We start from the raw sequence: 18033 nt of genomic DNA on the forward strand, positions 1-18033 counted from the left end.
ATCCAAACAGATAAAAGAATTATTATTACAGCTGTAGTTTAACAGTTTGGAAAAAGTGATATTTAAAAGTTCCTACATAACACTGTCACCTGTAATGCTATGCTGTAAATTTGTTATTTAAAACCTACTTGTAAATACCCAGCAACTCTTACAAGTTATTGGCAGCATTCAAAAGTACTGGCAAGAGCAAATAAAAATGCATCCATTTTGGGGAAATTAACTATTCTTATGACTTCATGTTCTCATCAGATAGCAAGCATTAAAAATATCCCCACTGCAATGTGTACAATAGCCCAGAAAAATGCTGAGTTTGCTACACTTTCTTCAGATTGAGTCAACTGAAGTTAGGTTTTAAAATCCATGAAAGTCAGGCATAGTCAAACACTGTAATGCTTTCCCAATGCCATCATATGTCAGAACACTACATGTGAAAGTTCACACATTTGATTTCCCAGAAGACACCACTATTGCCTTCTTTTCTAAACCATATCATGAGAAAAAAAACCAAAACAAATGTGTGCATGTTTCAGACAATCTTACTTCTTGTGGATGGACTCAGATTATGCTGTCCCAGCTGAGTGATTTAAAATTGGATTTATTGTGATTCTTCATGACTGAAGAGGTCAAAGCCTTCCCCAGGGAAAACAACTATAAGGTGTTATGCAGTCCAGTTTAAGGAGTACATGTGAACTTCTTAACTTCACAAGGTTAATGTGTGTCTTGGTTTCACTGTAACATCTTATTAACCATCTTATTAACCAAGAGAAAGACAAGAATTTTCATGTCTATAGAGTAGAAATGAATTTTTTTCTTACATTTCCTCTCCCCCCTCCAAATATGCAAAGCAAATTTTTAAATTCCCAATTCAATATATATCAAAGAAGAAAAAGGTTCAAAGTCAAGCCCTAGAAAGTAAAGAAATGCCAGAACAAATTTAGTTCAGCTCCCTTGTGCTTATACATCAAGATGAAATATTTAATTACATGATGACATGCTATTTTTTGACTGCATTATCTGTGTTTTAAAGAACAAGCAACAAATTCCATAGTGGCCTGATTGGACCAGATGTTTAGATGTTCATTGCATTTCAAATATAATATTTCAGTAGTTATTTATCTTATTGAGAGAAGTATTGGTCAGATTTTTTCCCAAGATTACCTGATAGTTTGATTCTTTTTTTAGTAGAAAAAACATTATTGGAAATAAAATATATTTTCCACCAGCAAATACTACTTGATTGCTATGATCTAGTTTTGAATGAACAAAACCAGAACAAATCTCATTTGGCCTGTTGTTTTTTTTTTCAAACAGGTCTATCACAATGACTAACTTATCAAAATATTTGAAATTGCATTCTAAAAATACCAGCTATTTATTATTTTACTCTGCTGCACAGACATCAGTCTAACACTCAATCAGAGTAAGTGGTGATGAATCATGCACATTTTAGAAATGTTTTGGCTCTCTGAATAACATTTGGGTTCTAAATCTTTATTGATAGAAATATCTTACTTCCAATAGAAATTTACATACAAATGTGTAAATCAGGGCTAGAGCATCAAGTCTGTGTTATGGCTAAGGGGTGTCTGGGCTTGGCTAGCTGCCTTCAGTGCCCACTTCCACCTTGGCTCAGATAATTGGAATAAAGATGAATGAAAATGAAAAAAAGGCCTGCAGTTTTAATAGTAACTATTTGTTATTTAAATTTCCCGTTCCACATTAAATGATTGCAAAAATGTGTGCTCAGAATTAAAAGGCTGCTCTTCAGCATCAGTGCATTGATTTCTTGGGGGTCCTTGCAAAGCTTTTCACATTTTTTCTGGACTACAGCTCTACCTCTACCCCTCTAACTGCCTGTCAGACATCATTTCAGCTTTATGAATAAATAATATGATGCCCAGGGGAAACGTTGGGCTAAGACAAAAAAATCAATATGGGTCTAGCACGTATTAGGCAGTTGTTCAGCTGAAGTCTGTCTCAAATATGTGGAGTAATTTTAATAACAAAACAAATTCTTTCTACACTGAGCTCAAAAGAGGGTTATTAAGAAAGCACCACCTCTGTATCACTCTGTATCCTATTTGAAGATTAATAATACTGTTCTAGAATGTGAATAAATATTCTGATTGCAAAGTATTTGTTGATTATTTGACTACAAATTTCAAATATTCACACTACAGAAAAATGGTACCAAGTGGTTTTTTATTCTATTCCTCTTGGAGTGGTGCTGGGGCACATCTGCACTGTAAAGCTGTTATTACAACTGACTTGTTATTTTAAAAATATCTTCCAAAATCGACCTTTTCATTTTTTTTTTTTTTTTCCACAAGACCTGGGATCAGAAGTGAAACAAAAGCAGGGTAAATTAATCATTCATGCAGCTCTGTAATCATCTTAGTTGTTCCTGCAATGTAAGCCTATTTTTGCAGTCACTTCAGTTCCCAGTTCAGTCTGCCACCATGCCCAGATGCAAGCCCGTCACAGGAATATCTGAATCACTCCACTTCTACAGGACCTGTCTAAATAAACAAGCCTAACTCTTGTCATGGAGCAGTTCTTAAATTCCTTTGCATTATGACTGAGAAGGACTGGTTCTGTTAAGTGTACCGTACAGGACGCAGCATTCACTGCAGGAACCGCTGCTCACTTGCTCTCCTGCAGCTTACTGAGGGTGGACAGGCTTGACTCCTGCACTCCTTCTTTCCTTCATCACCAGGAAAGCTTGGGCAGTGCCAGGCAGCAGCACTCAGCCCCTGCACACAGCACATCACTCCCCCTCCCAGTTCACTGATGGCCAGCGGGGCTGAAGGCTCACCCATCCTCGCCCCCACAAAAACGTTGCTTTCCCACCGTGTTCCTTGAAAACGGATCTCAGGTTGGAAAACGATGAGAGATGGATAGGTTAAGGTTATTTTGGGACAAGGGGAGAGCTGCCAGTGCTCCTAGGAGCCCACAGGCAACCCAGGTTCAGCACCATGGCCAGACAAACAGCAAAAACAAAGAGGTGAGGACAAACAAGCAAGCTGCAGTCAGACCCACAGATGACCTCTGAGATCCTTGACTCCAAGTCACCAACATTCAGCTCATGGACATTGCCCTCAAAGGGGGTTTTTCCACCCCCTTGCTGTTATGCAAACCTTTTAGGGCAGATCCTCCCCACGGGAGCTTGCTGACAAGGCGGCTCCTCCTGTTACGTTCAGGATAATGAAAAGCACAAACTTCATGTATTTATGACCATTTCAGACTGATGAGCTGCAGCTGAGTGCCCTTGCCCGGGGGTGCTTTCTCCTGCAGGAGAGCTGGCCATCTGGAAGGGCAGCCTAAGGAAAGCAGAGGGAAAACCTGACATCTGAGGCAAACAAACCCGCAGACATGCAGCAGCTACTACTGATAGTAGCGGAGGTACAAGGTGTCCTGAGGCTCACACCAGCCAGCATGGTGGAGCCCATTAACATCAACACTGACAGAAAATGCTTTTGCCAACTCAAAGGAAGTGAAATGAGGAAGAAAAGAGGGGACTCTTAAGAACAAAGAAACCAAAAAAGAGCAAACAAGAGCCCCCCAACAAACTCAACCTAAAAACAAAGCCCATTAACAAACAAAAAAACCCCACACCTGTCAAGATGAAAATAACCAGGGATGGGACCACTGTGCTATTTAAGATGATTTATTGCTCAAATAAGCCAGATAAGGTATCAGTCTCAAAGGCATGAGATTTGGAGAGATGCAGCAAGTCAGCCATAGCTCAAGGTAGTCATGGGTTTCTTCTTCACACAGCAAAACAGAACATTTTGGTCCAATAGACAGTTAACACAAAACTTGTTTCTACTTAATAACCTATCAACTTTGCCTAATTTTGCCGCACTGCGTCTGCCTTTCAGCCAATAAACTGATAGGTCACGTATGCACACATCTGTAAATCAAACCCTTCAGTGTCAGTAGGAGCTTCCATTTTTCTGTTTCTCACAACACCCACTCCTCAAAACCCACATGGGCAAAAAGGAGAAGCCTGAGGCTGATGCTTGTATGGATTTCTATTGATTCTAAGTACCTACAGCCCCAATCCCCAGGTGCTTGGTGCAAAACAGCCAGAAAGGAAACTGAAAGCAGAACAGTGATTTTCAACACAGGCAAGCTGTCAGCTGTAAGCACCAACCCACGTATCCTGTGCAAAGTCACTCTGAGAGAAGCACCCCTTCATCCCTTCTCCCTTTCTGGCAAAGGCCATGGCCAGGTCCCTGGCAGCACTCCTATGCCAACAGGCCCTTTCCAGCTGGCACCTGGCTCACACATTTTCCTTCAGCCACTGGCCTACACCTCTGCCATGCCAACACCAGGCCAGACAGCTCAGAGAAGAGACACTGGGAATGCAGGCAGACCAGTGAGACACCCAGCCATTGCCACCACAAATGTGGAGCAAACCAGTCCTGCATGTTCTTTGCAAGACTTAAGTTACAGGGGATGACTTGCCAACACCTCTTCTGTCCTGCTGTAGAGGCCTACCCAAGAGACCCCACCCTGCTCTTCACCCCTCACATGTCCCTCATTCCCCTACCACAGTGTATTGGTGTTATATAGAAGCCATTCCTGTGCTTCTAAAAAAATGACTGCACAACATGTATCCTGCCAGCCCCCAGGAGACAGGACCACTTGACCTCGGACACTTGACTCATGATCACTCAACTCGCACGTTGTTATCCTTTTGGTGCTATTTAAATGAATAATTAAGCTTCCAAAAACTGACACTGGCTGTAACCTCTCAATGTTGCGTTTGCAAGCCACAGGAACCTTAGGGTTCCTTGGGGAGCCTCTCAGTGAACCACCAGACCTGCCTGTGTGTGCAGTGCCTGGAGATGTGGTTCCTGACTGGCTGAACAAAGTCCTCAGTTCAGCAATCACCTTTATCACCTGTCACACCTGCCCTCTCCACCTCCATCTGAAGGTACTCCAAACCATACTCATCAAGTGACCCATGGAGGGGTCATTTGTTTTTTGGCAAATCTGCCAGGCTAAAGATTGATAGTATTTCACCACCAACACAGCTGATTTAAAAAGGATATCCTGTCCTCACTTTCCAGCCCCACTCACAGCTTTTTCTGGGCTGTACTATAAATCAGAGAAGTACATCCAGACTTCTGAAGGATCCTAGAACCCAAATAAAACTTTTTTTTTTCAGCTGTAAGGTTCCCAGCTTGTAACTGAAATGATGATTCTCTGGACCTACAGTTGTCCTCCTGGCACTGTATTGCTGTCTAATGCTGATAGAGAATGATTACATGCCATGATAATATCTGTTCACAAGTTCTGATTTCCTCTGCAAGAGTTCAGATGATGCAGGTCCATCAGACACGCTTCAGAGTCATCAACACATTTTTATTGCAAACAGAATTTGCAAAATGATTAGCCACTCAATGGAGAAGAAAGACAACACCCTCAGCTTTCAGATGTGTTTCATTTCCTGATGAGTATCTTTCACAGAAAATGAGAGTTCGGAAGTAAAATGCTTCATCTTTGACAGATTGAAAGGCAAATATCACAGACCTTTAGCTTCCACAAGGTAAAAGACACCAGAAGCATGAGTGGTAACAAATTGATTTTACATTAATTTTATCTCTAAGGTGTCTGTACAAGCTCATGAATTTTTATGTTCATTTTAAAGACAGCTATTCCCAAGAAGCAATGATTCTATGAACCATATTTATGCTGTATTTATTTATGCCTTTCTCATAAGCTCAAAATCTGGAACTGAAGCATCTCTGTCCTTCATAGAGGTAATAAAAAGAGACAGAGAGGGACTCTGAGTACCCACACAAACTCATACAACCAGTCACTGTAGCTTAGGAGGCACCTGGTCAGACAAGCTGTGGTTACCATGTATGTTATCAGAGAAGTGCACTCCATTTTGCAAAGGAAAAGCTAAACCTGTCTAGGGTTTAAAAAATTAACCTTGTCTGAACAATCCAACCTCCCCTTTAGGAAAAGCTAGGAACATGCAGCAGGTCAGTTAGCACTGTGGGGTTACCCTGAAAGATTTTGTTTGCTATACTGTCAATATGAATGAAGTGAAGACCACCTGCTTGGTATGCAGTAGCAAAGCACAGATTCCTCACAAAGTTTCAAGGCTCTTACTGTATTAAAAAAGGGACTTGAAATCTTCCCAGTATTTCTCAACTCAGGCACAATTTGTGTATTACACACAATCAAGTCAAGTCTAGTCTGGTACCATACCACTTACTAGTAACAGCCACCCAGCAAGGGCTGGGACGCCTGGAATTAAAATTAACTTCAGTCCTTGAACTTTATCTTTTGCCAGGTGTTGGAAGACATTATTTAAGAGGCAATGCAATATAAATTTGGTTTTTCTCAAATCTCATCATTCCTCCAGTAAATGAATATAAGCAGGACCAGCCTGCACACTGAAGGCTGGATGTTGCTGGTCTCCACGCAGAGGTACCAGCTTTGCTCTGCAGACTGCACACCCACGCCAACTCCCTAACCACAGCACTCTTTTCTGCACCCAGAGCAGTGGGAGAGCTTTGTAACTTGAACATAAATATGAACCCCCAGCAGTCCATTTTGTTCAGCTGCTGTCCACACCCACGGTGAGCTCATTAGCTCTGCTTCCTAACAGGCTTTGAGACGAGCAAATTGATGTGTAGATCTGCAGCATCTACCACAACTGCTACAGCAGAAACAGCTTTTATCAACTTGGAAAAGTGAGCTAAGACTGATTTCCAATGAGGTGGCCATCACGTTGTTTGAACAAAACACTGACACTGACCAAAGCCACCTTCCTGGGGAAGGAAAGCCTGTGTCAGCACTGCAGGACCCGTGATGCCTCTCACGCAGCTCCAGGAAGAAAACCAACTAAAAGATTGGGATGCTGAGGGATAAGGAACAGCTTTCTGAATGACCACACACAAACCCCTATTCAGCAGATTATACCTTTCAGCTGGGACTGGTACTGGTGCTTCTTCAGACACAAATAGAGGAACTGCATTTTTAAAATGCATCACATCTTTGTTTTATACACACACACTGGCAACCTCACACAGCTCACCCTGGATTCAGAAGCTGTAAACAACAGTTTCTGTAAAAGCTGTAAAGTAGCTGTAAAGTAACATTGCTGCTAACCAGTTTAGTTGCTTAGAACTGGTACCTTCATAAATTACAGGGGTCTTCAGAAAATGAGTTAAAGCCAAGCTGACTACCGCAGGAAACAGAAAGCAGTTGCATAAACAATTACCTTGTAGTCTCTGTAGGGCTTGATGTTCAAGTGAGATACAGTACCGACAAACGATTCCTCCTAGGCAGGAAAAAAAAAAAAATCTTAAAAAAATTCACAAGTTCAAATTCAATTATGCCATACTTTAAGAATATGAAAATATACATTACATTTTCTGGTTCATCAAATTTAAAATCATATCCACCTGAAAAGCACCTGAGGAAAAGGTTTTCTTACTATATTAAAAATACCCAAGTGTAACTAATAGAGTCTTTAATTTCCTTTTTATTATTTTTGTCTGTAAACTATCTTTTGGCTTTTAAAGATCTGATAAAATTAGTCTGGGAATTAGGACATTTTTATTCTCTCACCTATGCAATGTTGCCAGTAATACAAATTTCATACAACAAATCCGAATTAAAGTCTCCTATATGTAAAGTTGGGGTAGTTTATACTCATACAGTGACAGTTTCTTCAGAGAGATTTCTGTAACTGCTTGGGTTTGATAAGTAAAAACTCACTGTCACTTAGCAACTGTACTGGTTTAATATCCAAAGAAAAAGCATCCAGGTCAGTGATGAGAGATTTACCAGAAACAGAGAGAGGTAAAGAGGCTGCAGATTTTCCCTTGGCACCAGCCTTGGAACACATACTTTTGTTTACGGGATGACAGAGGTGCCATATGGTGGCAATTTGTCCTGAAATGCCTACACAATAAAAATGACTAACTCTGGACTTTGTTTTTTCCCCATTGCTTACATGAAATATTAACTAACTTGCTTTGTAAACTGACTTAGTTAGAAGAAAGTATGTTCCATTTCCTGGACACTTATTTCAGATTTAAAGGGTCTTATACTGTTAACTTTGTAGGGGACTAGCTCACTAGGGAATTTAAGACTGGTTTAAACAAAAATTAGAGCAATAAATAAATTAGGCTCTGCAATACTGACCTGTAAGGCTGGGAAACATAATTAACATCAAAGTAAGGAGAAACAGATATAGACTATTTCTGAAGGAATTTGTCATTTCTTCTACACCATTAATTTCCAGAAGCTGCTTAAGAAATCAGAGATACTGTCAGGCTATCTGCTTGTTCAGACCACAGAAGGATATATTGATTCAATTACTTTCTTTTGATGTAAATCCAAATTGAAATCAGTATAAGCACATATTACAACTCAAACTTCATGCAAAAATATATTTTTTCCTTTTTAGTAATCATTAACCAGTTGTTTTGCTCATTCATACCCGTGTGTGTCCCATGTCCCCCCACTGCACTGGTGTATTCAACTAAAAATAAAGCAGTGCATGCTCCTGGAGAACTGTTGCTTAGCTACATTCTCAATTATCACAATGCTGGCCTTACCCATTCAGTGACAAGGTCAAAGCAATTGTTTCTTTACTTTAATGATGAAGTATCCTGTTTATAAAAATCTTATCTGTTTCCTACTTGGTAAAATATTGCACATTTCAGTCAATCATTGCTGCCAAGTCCCCCAGAGAGACACAGTGTGAGAACATAACCAGCAGTATTCATTTTTGCCCTTAACAGAGAGGGTTTTTTTCCCCATCCCCACCCTGAACGACAACTACCTCACACTGGCACACAGGCAACCAATTATACCAACATTAGTTTTCCTTCTCTGCTGTGGCCAGGCAAATATGGCAGAAATGCAGTAGTTGTATATTTATTCTTATTTTTCCCCCCATCCAATAACAAACATAAGTAAAGTGGCAATTTTTAATTAGCATGTACCCAGAGTCGGTGCTGTGGGAAAGAAGAGAAGGATTTTCCCCATCCCTTGTAAACACAAGAACTTTTTGGTTTTTCTTTGCCTTTGAGGGCAGGTGTTCAGCTGCAAAGGCTGCAATTCTCCCTGGGCTAGTCCGGGCTGCTGAATATTTCATAGCCCCTGAGAAATGCAGCTGTAATCAACTCACAAATAATGAAATGGGCAGCAATAATAGAGCAGAGGTAAAGTGCACCATTAGAAAGCATCAGTGCTTTGACTGCTGCTGCAGTCCTCTTGTAACAATTTATCGGGTTATTTGATAAAATAATAATGCTATCAACTACGAAACAAAAATTAATGTTATGCAAAAAAAACCCCAAAGTGTCTCAGGTGGCCAACATGAATAGCAAATAGAAAAAAGTCAGAATGCATGTCAAAGGAGTCACATTCAAGACTGAAATTCCATTAGATGTATTAATCACATGCCAATTACACACAGCCATGTTTGGGTATTAATAGAAAAGTAAGTTTACAGAAGTTACTTAATGCAGGATAAGCTTCATAAATATTAAAATAAAACAGAGAAAATATTTTGGAAGTAATAAACATGTGCATCTTAATAATATCTTGCAGAATAACCCATCTGCTGTCTTAATGTCTTTGTAACAGGATCTTGAAGTTTGACATTCAGTATCTCAACAGTTCACAATGTCCCACTTCCATTGTTTGGGGCTGGTAAACACCAAAACTGCTGCAAAAAACAGCAGTGGCATTACTGTAACAACATTTCCTGAAGATATGATGTGAGCTAAGGTTAGGAAGCTCATCCCAAAACACAGGATCGATCAAGCAGTAGTGATACAGGTTTTAACTGGGTGGATATCAACATGCACCTATAAATTATGCAGGAAGGCTCCACAGGAAGTAGCTCTTCACCTCATTTCAGAAACCCAGCCCAAAACCTGACTGTTCCAGATTTTTGAGGAACAAAACAGACTGCTTGTACAAACTTAAGTTAATGCCACCAATGAGGCTACAGTGGCTATGTAGGAAAAGGGGCAAGTTCATACACAGTGATCCACACAGATGGACAGTGAGACAACCTGAGTATTTTCTATCAAGATCTCTAAACATCTTTATGATTTTGGATGGAGGTGTGACATACACAAACTGCCTACCCTGATCTGCACTGATAAGCACTGATAGGTTAGGAAATGCATTTCTTACATGTAGGAAAGGGCTCAAATGACCTCCTTCAGAGCAAAAGGAGTGGTGACTGAGCGAAGTATGGCCTCAGGCAGTTTTTGCTAACCTCATGGTCTGCCATGTATTATTAGCACAGGTGAATTCCACTGCCAGTGTCCAGACTGTAAAATAGAATAGAACTGAATATATCAATTGAAAGGACTACAACTATCACCAAATCCATCTGTCCGATCAGTTCAGGGCTGACTGAAAGTTAAGGCATCATCCAAGTGTCTCCCAGACACTGACAGGCCTGGGGCATCAACCACCTCTCTAGGAAGCCTGTCCCAGTCTTTGACTACCCTCGTGGTAAAGAAATGCTTCCTGTTGTCTAGTCTGATCCTCCTTTGACACAGCTTTGAACCATTTCCCACACATCCTGTAACTGAGTAACAGGGAGGAGAAATCACACCTCCTTTTCCACCTCCCCCTCTCAGGAAGTTGTAGAGAGCAGTGAAGCTGCCCTGAAGCCTCCTTTTCTCCCAAACTAGACAAACCCAAAGTCCTTAGCTGCTCCTCATTGGATATTCCTTCCAGCCTTTTCACCAGCAAACAGCTGGTGAGAAAGCTGTATTTCAAGTGACTCTGTGATATGCAACTGTGGGAAAAAGCAGCTGAGAAACAAGCAAAGGCTGAAGAATAAACATAGTGCACCAGTCTTGCCATCTGGGAGCGCAGCAATCTCCCAAAAATGCCATGCAGCAGGTGGATGCTCCCCCTATGAACCAGAACACGCTCCAGTACAGAAGAGGGCAGGCACTGTCTTCCCCAGCCCACATTTTCCCAGGTACCACAGGACACCCTGCTGAACTACATTCCCATGGCTGCATAATCCTTTCTCCTCCTCCCTCCAAGCAAGGGCTGACACTCAGAGCTGCCTCCCGAGAGACACAAAGAAGTAACACGCCAAGTTGTATGCAATTCACAGAAGGCTGTCTGTGCCTCCATCAGTTAACTGCTGATACTCACAAGAATATGCTGAATGCTATTCCTAGAAGTTTAAGGAAAGTCTGGATGCAGGGCTGTTGGTAGGTTCACATGCAACACGGCATGTTGCGAAGAGAAGTCTTGACAGAAGTGTGAAGTTGCACAAACACCTGTGCAAGCAGAAATCTAACAGCAGTGGGAAACAGAAATTGCTACATGCTTTGAGAAAGCATCTCTACATGCAGGAAGTCTTCAATTTATGTCAGTCTAATCATCTGTAACATGCTTCAAAGAGGAATTCATAGAACTCAGATAATCTAAACAGATTGTGAAACAAGTCAACCCTCTTCAAAACACACCCTCTTCCTTCAGTGCCTTTGTACTCGTTATGTTCTCTACAAGGATATGCTGTATTTTCATTTCTTTCCTCACCAGCAAAAGATAGAGATTGTGGACACTGCCAGAGAAAATGTGGTGTACACGTGTTCAGTGCAGCAGGGGGAAATGAGGTCTAACATCCCAGAAACACATCACCTTTTACTCTGAAAGAAAGTGGTGTCTCAGGGTGATACTGCACTGGAATAATTCCCACACTTTGATAATTAAAGTAGTCCTCCTAATGTTATCTTCCATCTACTGGAGAAGAAATCACACAGATAGGCCTTCTGGCCACACAGAGCACACAAAAATTCTCTTCAGCCATCAGAAAGCTCAGACATAACTAAGATGCCCTCATTCATATTCTCCTACACTCCCTCCTGCAAATATCCCAAGATAAATTACTCAGACAAACTCCAATTTGGACTTTAAATGTCACAGGAAAATCTTATGTTTCTCATTTTTCCTTTCACTTTCTTCCCTGAGATGAAAGAATTTTATTAACTCCCTGGGGATCATGTCTTCACTCTACTGCGAAAAAGTACGTGATAGGCAGAGACAGACCTTGAACAATATAAGGCTGGTAGAGCTGCTCCACAAGTTTATCCATTAAAAATTCAAATATCTATTTCAACAGCTGTGTATTTTCTGTCACATCACTAATCCTCTTCCAGGTATCAGCATCCTGGTCTAGCCCTTCTATAAAATGGTCTGACTGTGGTGATACAGGCTGCTGTAGTTTGTGTCTTTTTTTAATTTTTTTTTTTTAATTTACATATCTAGAAGGATGATTTGGAGATACACACACACAATTCCAGCATCAAGGGACTCACAAACCATGCCCAACTCCTAAGTGGGGCTCTCACTCCTTAAATAACTCTTACAAAGCAGCAAAGCAGGCAGCAGTTCACTGCTCATGTGCTGCCTCCTCCTAAGGCAACTCACTCTACTAGGAGCCTTGTAAAATTTGCAGCATCATATTAACTCTTTCCAAGACTATGTATTTGCCAATACATTGTGCAAAAGGACTTTGAAGACATTCAAAGTTGGCATTTTGTGATGATAACTATAGGAGGTGAGGCTAGCAGTGGCGCTGCCTGTTACAGCTGTTGGCCACTTTCCCCTTTCCTGATAATTTTCAATTGTTAAAAAATGCTGCTTCATGCTAAATGTAATTTTGGGTACCTCCACTAAAACAATGCTTATGTTTCTGAATATAAAGCCAAAGAAAAGCACTTTTTGCTGCACAAGTTAAAAGGTCTTTTTCTTTGAGAAGCTCAAGTATCTCTACTCTTTGAGGAAAGGACTTGACAAGACCCAGGAAAATGCTTTCAGAGAGATGCTTTTTACTGCCTTCTGAAATGAGATAGATGTACTCCTGTGAGAACAGGAACAAGAGTAAAGAAATTGGAGAAAAGTAAGGAAAGGGGGGGAAAACTGGGATTGAGAGATGTGTGGGCAAGATGATGGATAAGAATAGGCAAGGAAGTTTGGCAGGGGAGTCTGGGAGAAAAGCAGGATGAAAGAGAGCAAGGGAGGAAAGACGGTCAATCAAAGAGTCAGTCAATCTAGCTAAAATCCAAGGAGAAAAAAATGGATGAAAAAGAAGAGTGAAATCAGGAGTTACTTGGATGAGAATAGAGTGAGCTGAGACCCATCCAAGATGCAGCTGGTACAAGGGGAGACTGGCACTGGCTGGGCAGAGACAGAACTCAGAGCTAAGGAGGTAGCAGCACAGACCTGGAAGGCTGGATGGGAGACTGGCAACAATGGGGTGTCAAGTGGGTGACAGAGAAAGTAACCCAAGTCCTTTGGGACAGAAAGCAAAAATATACAACAGATTGTTAAGATGAATCAGCACCTGCAGGGAGAAATTCACTTAGGAGAGCTGTAAGTGTGAGAAAATCATGCAAGAATTAGGCTTAGGAGAAGACAAGCAACACGAAAGTAGAAAGGAAACAGGTCTAAGTCAAAAGCAGAAGGTCAGAAGAGACCATCTCTTGGCAGAACTAGACAAAAGAGTCTGTGTCATGAAAGCATATTCCTCTCCAGAGCCAGGCGCGTGACTGAGTGCAGCTATGCAGTCACAGTAACACATACACTTTAGACACAACCCTAAATTTTTGCTTTACCTAATTTCTCATCTCTGCTGGCACCAACAGCACAAAGCAGTAGAGCAATAAAACAAACAGACATTACAGGACAGTTCTTTCAAAATGTCATATGGTAGCACCCTGTCCCTGTTAAGGATGTGACACAAAAGTACATGAGCTATGAATTTTGTTCAAACTGACTTCTTTAAATATGCCAGTGGCTCAGGGGTCTGCCATAGGACCCTGACTGTCCTTGGAAAACCAGACTGGCCTGCCCTGTGATCCCTCATACCCAGATTCAGCAGGAGGCTGTCAGGAGCCAGCTACAGCTCAGCAGGGCACTGATACCACCCATCCTTGAGGTGCTTCCAGCATAGCTAGCTAGTGCTTTCCAAGTACAATCACAAGGTTGGGAAAAAAATTATCTTTAGCTTCTGTAGACAAAACAGGGACACAGCTGGCAAACGGCATGAGATGGGTGGCCAGATCTTTTTAGTGTTTGTGATAGAAGGAGAAAAAACACCCACCTAAGTAAACAGATGTCCAAAACTTGCCAGAAATACTGAGGTGCTCTTGTCACTACAGCTCTTCCTGGATTTCCAGAGGCTGGCAAGAAAAGCAGGGGTGTAGGGGGCTCCCTCTGAACTCCACATCCAGGCACTACTCCTGCAGAAACCATGATGCAAGGGATGGAGAGGCAAGAAGCACTGGGACACCTGCCTCAGTTTCACTCTGATGGGTCATACACACTGCATACCCAGATCTGGTACTCATCAGCCCACTGGTCTAAGTGTGCCCTTAACCATTACCAAACTAACCGGCAGGCACATAACCACCCCCTCATGCTCTAGTCTTTTTCCATTTTAATACATAGAACTGATCTGTAGAGCCCAGGAAAGAATGATGATGGCATTTATTTCTTTATTGAAAGAGCCCTGCCTCTTACTCCTAACACTCACCAGTAAAACACACCATTAACAGTGGTCTCTAACTGATGCATTTTTCAGAACAAATCAGAGTAAGTTTACAAAAGCTTTCTCCCAGAATTTCCCCCATTTCCCGCAGAGTACAGCCAGCTCCACACACCATCGTGATCTGGTTCACAGCTCCTGAGCTAAACAGGCAAGGCTCCTGTCTTGTATCTCTAGAAACCTTTCTGTTTCATGGAGAACATGCCAGTAAATTCACACCACTTGGGGCTGCACAGCTTACTTCTGAAACAAAGACACCAACTTCAAAAGATCCAGTAATTTTAGGCATGTTTTATATTAACTGGGGATTAGATAGATGATTTCCTGTAGGTTTAGAAATACTGTTGCTGCAGCTTATACCACTTTTTGTTATTTTTTTCCTTTGCCCAAAGGTTATCTGCTGCCTCAGACTGATCCTTTGCTTACACACTCCCAATGTGATGGTAATAAATATGAAAGACTAAAGGTCTCCATGTTCTTCTGTAGTAATCCACCACACTGCCTGAATTTTAGGAGAAAATACTGGACAGAACTCTCTTCATCCCAGAGGGACTTGTGTGCTGCAAATTATTCCTTTTAAAGTGAGATACAGAAAGAGGCAACTAATAGAGCAGTTTGTAGCACAACACCCAAAGTTGTTTCTTCCCCATTAATCTAGACCCAACTGCAAGGCATCAGTGGTATGTGATATATTTAAGAATACTGCCAACACACATTTTTCTTTCCAGTCCTCCTGAAGGCCCAGCACAGAGCAGTGCTAAGCTGCCTGTGGAACAGACAGCACAGCAGATCACTGTCACATGCTGGGATCTTAGGAAACTTGCCTTTAATCAGGCAGCACAGTCCAGAGCTGGTTGAAAAAAGGCATCGCTAAGAAAATACCCTGCATCTCAGGCACAGAGAGCTTCCTGCAGGAAATCTGTGGACAAGGCTGAAAAGGTAGCAATTTAAAACAGCAAAATGGGACAGTAAGAGCATTTACCTTTTATCTAAACATGATTCATGAGGCAGCCCTGCAAGGTGACAGACAACAACAAAGCAGTTCATCTACTATTGATAACCCAGCATTCCTAAGCCATCAATAGCCATCTGAGTACTCCCAAAGTAAATTTAGCTTCATCTTCATTATTTTCTGTATTGAAAGACCGAGGATGTATTCATGGATGTTTATGCAATGGCAAGAGAGCACAGTATTGTATGTTTTATTACACTTCCAAAGCAGAATCTCGTTCAGACATTGCTAGCATATAATTTCTGTCTCTCTCAAAGCTGGAAGGCAATCATTAGCATGTTGAATCTGGCAAGTTCCTATTATCTATCTGGTAATTACAGAAAGATGGAGAAGCCTTCAAAAAATACCCTCCAACTTCTGCATTTACTACGCACCTGATCAAAATAATATCCCCATTACCTAAATTAACAGATATTTCCCATAAACCATTATTCAGAACATACTAACATTAGTATAAAAAACATGAAATAATTATTAGAGGCCATACAGACCATTAATTTGTCTTCCATTCCAACTTTAGAAATATAAAACTCTGAAATAACAACCTGCATGCAGGAAAACATCTTACTGAAGGTGATGACAAGCTAGGCTACCTGGTCATTTTTCAGGCAATATTAGCCCAAATGAACACTTCAACACAGCTCTAGGTTTTCAAAATATGTATACCATTACTCAATGCTATTCATACTGAGGCAGCAAAAATATGCTAAATACACACTCAAAGATAATCCCATCCTCCAGAGACTGCTGTAGAAAAGGACAGAAGGATGAGAGACAAGGCAGTGGGTGGGGCCATACATATGCATATGTACACAAAGTAATTGGGGAAATTGGCCTGTGTCTCGTTATCCCAGTTATTCATGCTTCAGGTAGAGGGGGAAAGAAGAGGTGACAGGAAGAGTACAGAAGCTGAGACAAGATTGGTACAAAAGGAGCTGGAAGAACAGAAATTAAACAAGAGCAAGGAAGGTGAGGCAAGGGAAACAAGACCATGAGAATGAAGACAGCCAGCCAAAACCAGTGATTATGGGTAAAAAAACCCAAACAAATGGGGGACAGTCTGCATGGAGAGCACAGGAGTGCAGGGAAAATCTGTGAGATGCTTTGGTTGTTTTATTCTCAGGCACCTCACACAGTCTGGCACCTCAGAGGCCACATCAAGCCCCATGTCACAGCCTGAATGACACCAACCAAAGCAGCAGAGCTCCTTATCTCTCTGGTTTATGCACCATTCCAATTACACTGCTTGTCCAGGCCCAGGGCATGCTGTCCCCATGGGGCAGCTTCCTGGCTCAGGACCAGGACAGATAACCAGGGTGTCCCCAGGGAGCTCTCCAGCTCTTGTCCCAGCCCTGCCTGAGCTGCAGCATGGCCCACCCCCATCCCAATGCCTGCCTCTTGTTTTTTGCAAAGAAGCCTTATGATCAGGTAAGGATACAAAGGCTGCAGCAAAAGCACGTCAGTACATGCTCCTCACTCCCCACCAATTCCCAAAACTATAGCAACAAACAAGCAGATTCAATTACCAAGACAGAAACTAGCCCAATTCAAGGGGATTGGTACATCCATTACAAGGAGATGCTGGAGCTGCAGCCTGATCACATTTACATGAAGAAATCACTTTATGCAAATCTCTCATCCACAGTGAAGGCTGTACAGGAGAGGAGAAAGCACTGTATGGAGATTCACGGCAGATAGGCAATTTAAGGTAAATCATACAGTTCAGTTATACAAGACATATAACCTGGGGAGAAAGTGTGTGGCTTCAAAGTCATAAATTATTTACAAATAATACAGCCTTCTCATGAAATATCCAGAAGGCCAAGCACCTATTTTTCACATGATTTTTCTCCACTTCCACAAATCACAGTGAAACTGAAGATGAGTATCTTATCAAGAATGAGCTAGGTTTGGGAGAGGATGGACTTAAGAGCGTGGAGTTAGGGGTTTGCAGGCTGGACAACATGAACAGAAGGCAGCAGGGCTGCTGTGCTCACCCAGCTGGAAGGGAAGCATCAGAAGTTGAAAAGGAGGAAGCTGCAGTGGGTTGAGGAAAGGAACTGTCCACCTGGCTACTCACAGCCTCCCAAAACTGTCACTGCCAGCCTATTCCAAATCAACACCTGATTTCCATTAAATATTTCAGGGTTTTTAAAATGAAAGCCATTCCTCATATTCACAAATCACAGCTATGGCATCCACATGTGTGGTGTGTTTTCTGTCAGCAGTGATGCCTCTTCAGAGCATTGGCCTTGCTCTGTACAACACATGGTCACACCTCTGTATTCAATTTTCAATTCTCCAGCTTTCTGCAGCATTTCTGTTGTGATGCCTCAGCAATTTGACATCTTCTCATCTCTCTTATCCAACACACCACCTGCCCAAATTCTCCTGCAATGACCAGTTCAACTGAGTTACTTTTTCTGATGTCCTGCCTAGTGACCCTATG

At 41.7% G+C, this 18033-nt stretch overlaps 1 protein-coding gene across 4 annotated transcripts in view; it reads right to left on the reverse strand.

The window, feature by feature from the left end:
- Positions 1–18033, reverse strand: part of PAG1 (phosphoprotein membrane anchor with glycosphingolipid microdomains 1) — a 111299-nt gene that overhangs the window by 78711 nt on the left and 14555 nt on the right. For 3 of the 4 annotated variants that reach the window (XM_015618758.3, XM_015618750.3, XM_015618755.3), the window contains exon 2: positions 7247–7306. The gene's annotated coding sequence lies outside the window, so the exon portion shown is untranslated. Of the gene's footprint in view, positions 1–7246; positions 7307–14128; positions 14196–18033 lie in introns of those variants that run through there. The other variant, XM_015618753.3, reaches the window with a different exon arrangement.

This window comes from Parus major, chromosome 2, assembly GCF_001522545.3.
Source record: "Parus major isolate Abel chromosome 2, Parus_major1.1, whole genome shotgun sequence".
Classification (NCBI taxonomy): domain Eukaryota; kingdom Metazoa; phylum Chordata; class Aves; order Passeriformes; family Paridae; genus Parus; species Parus major.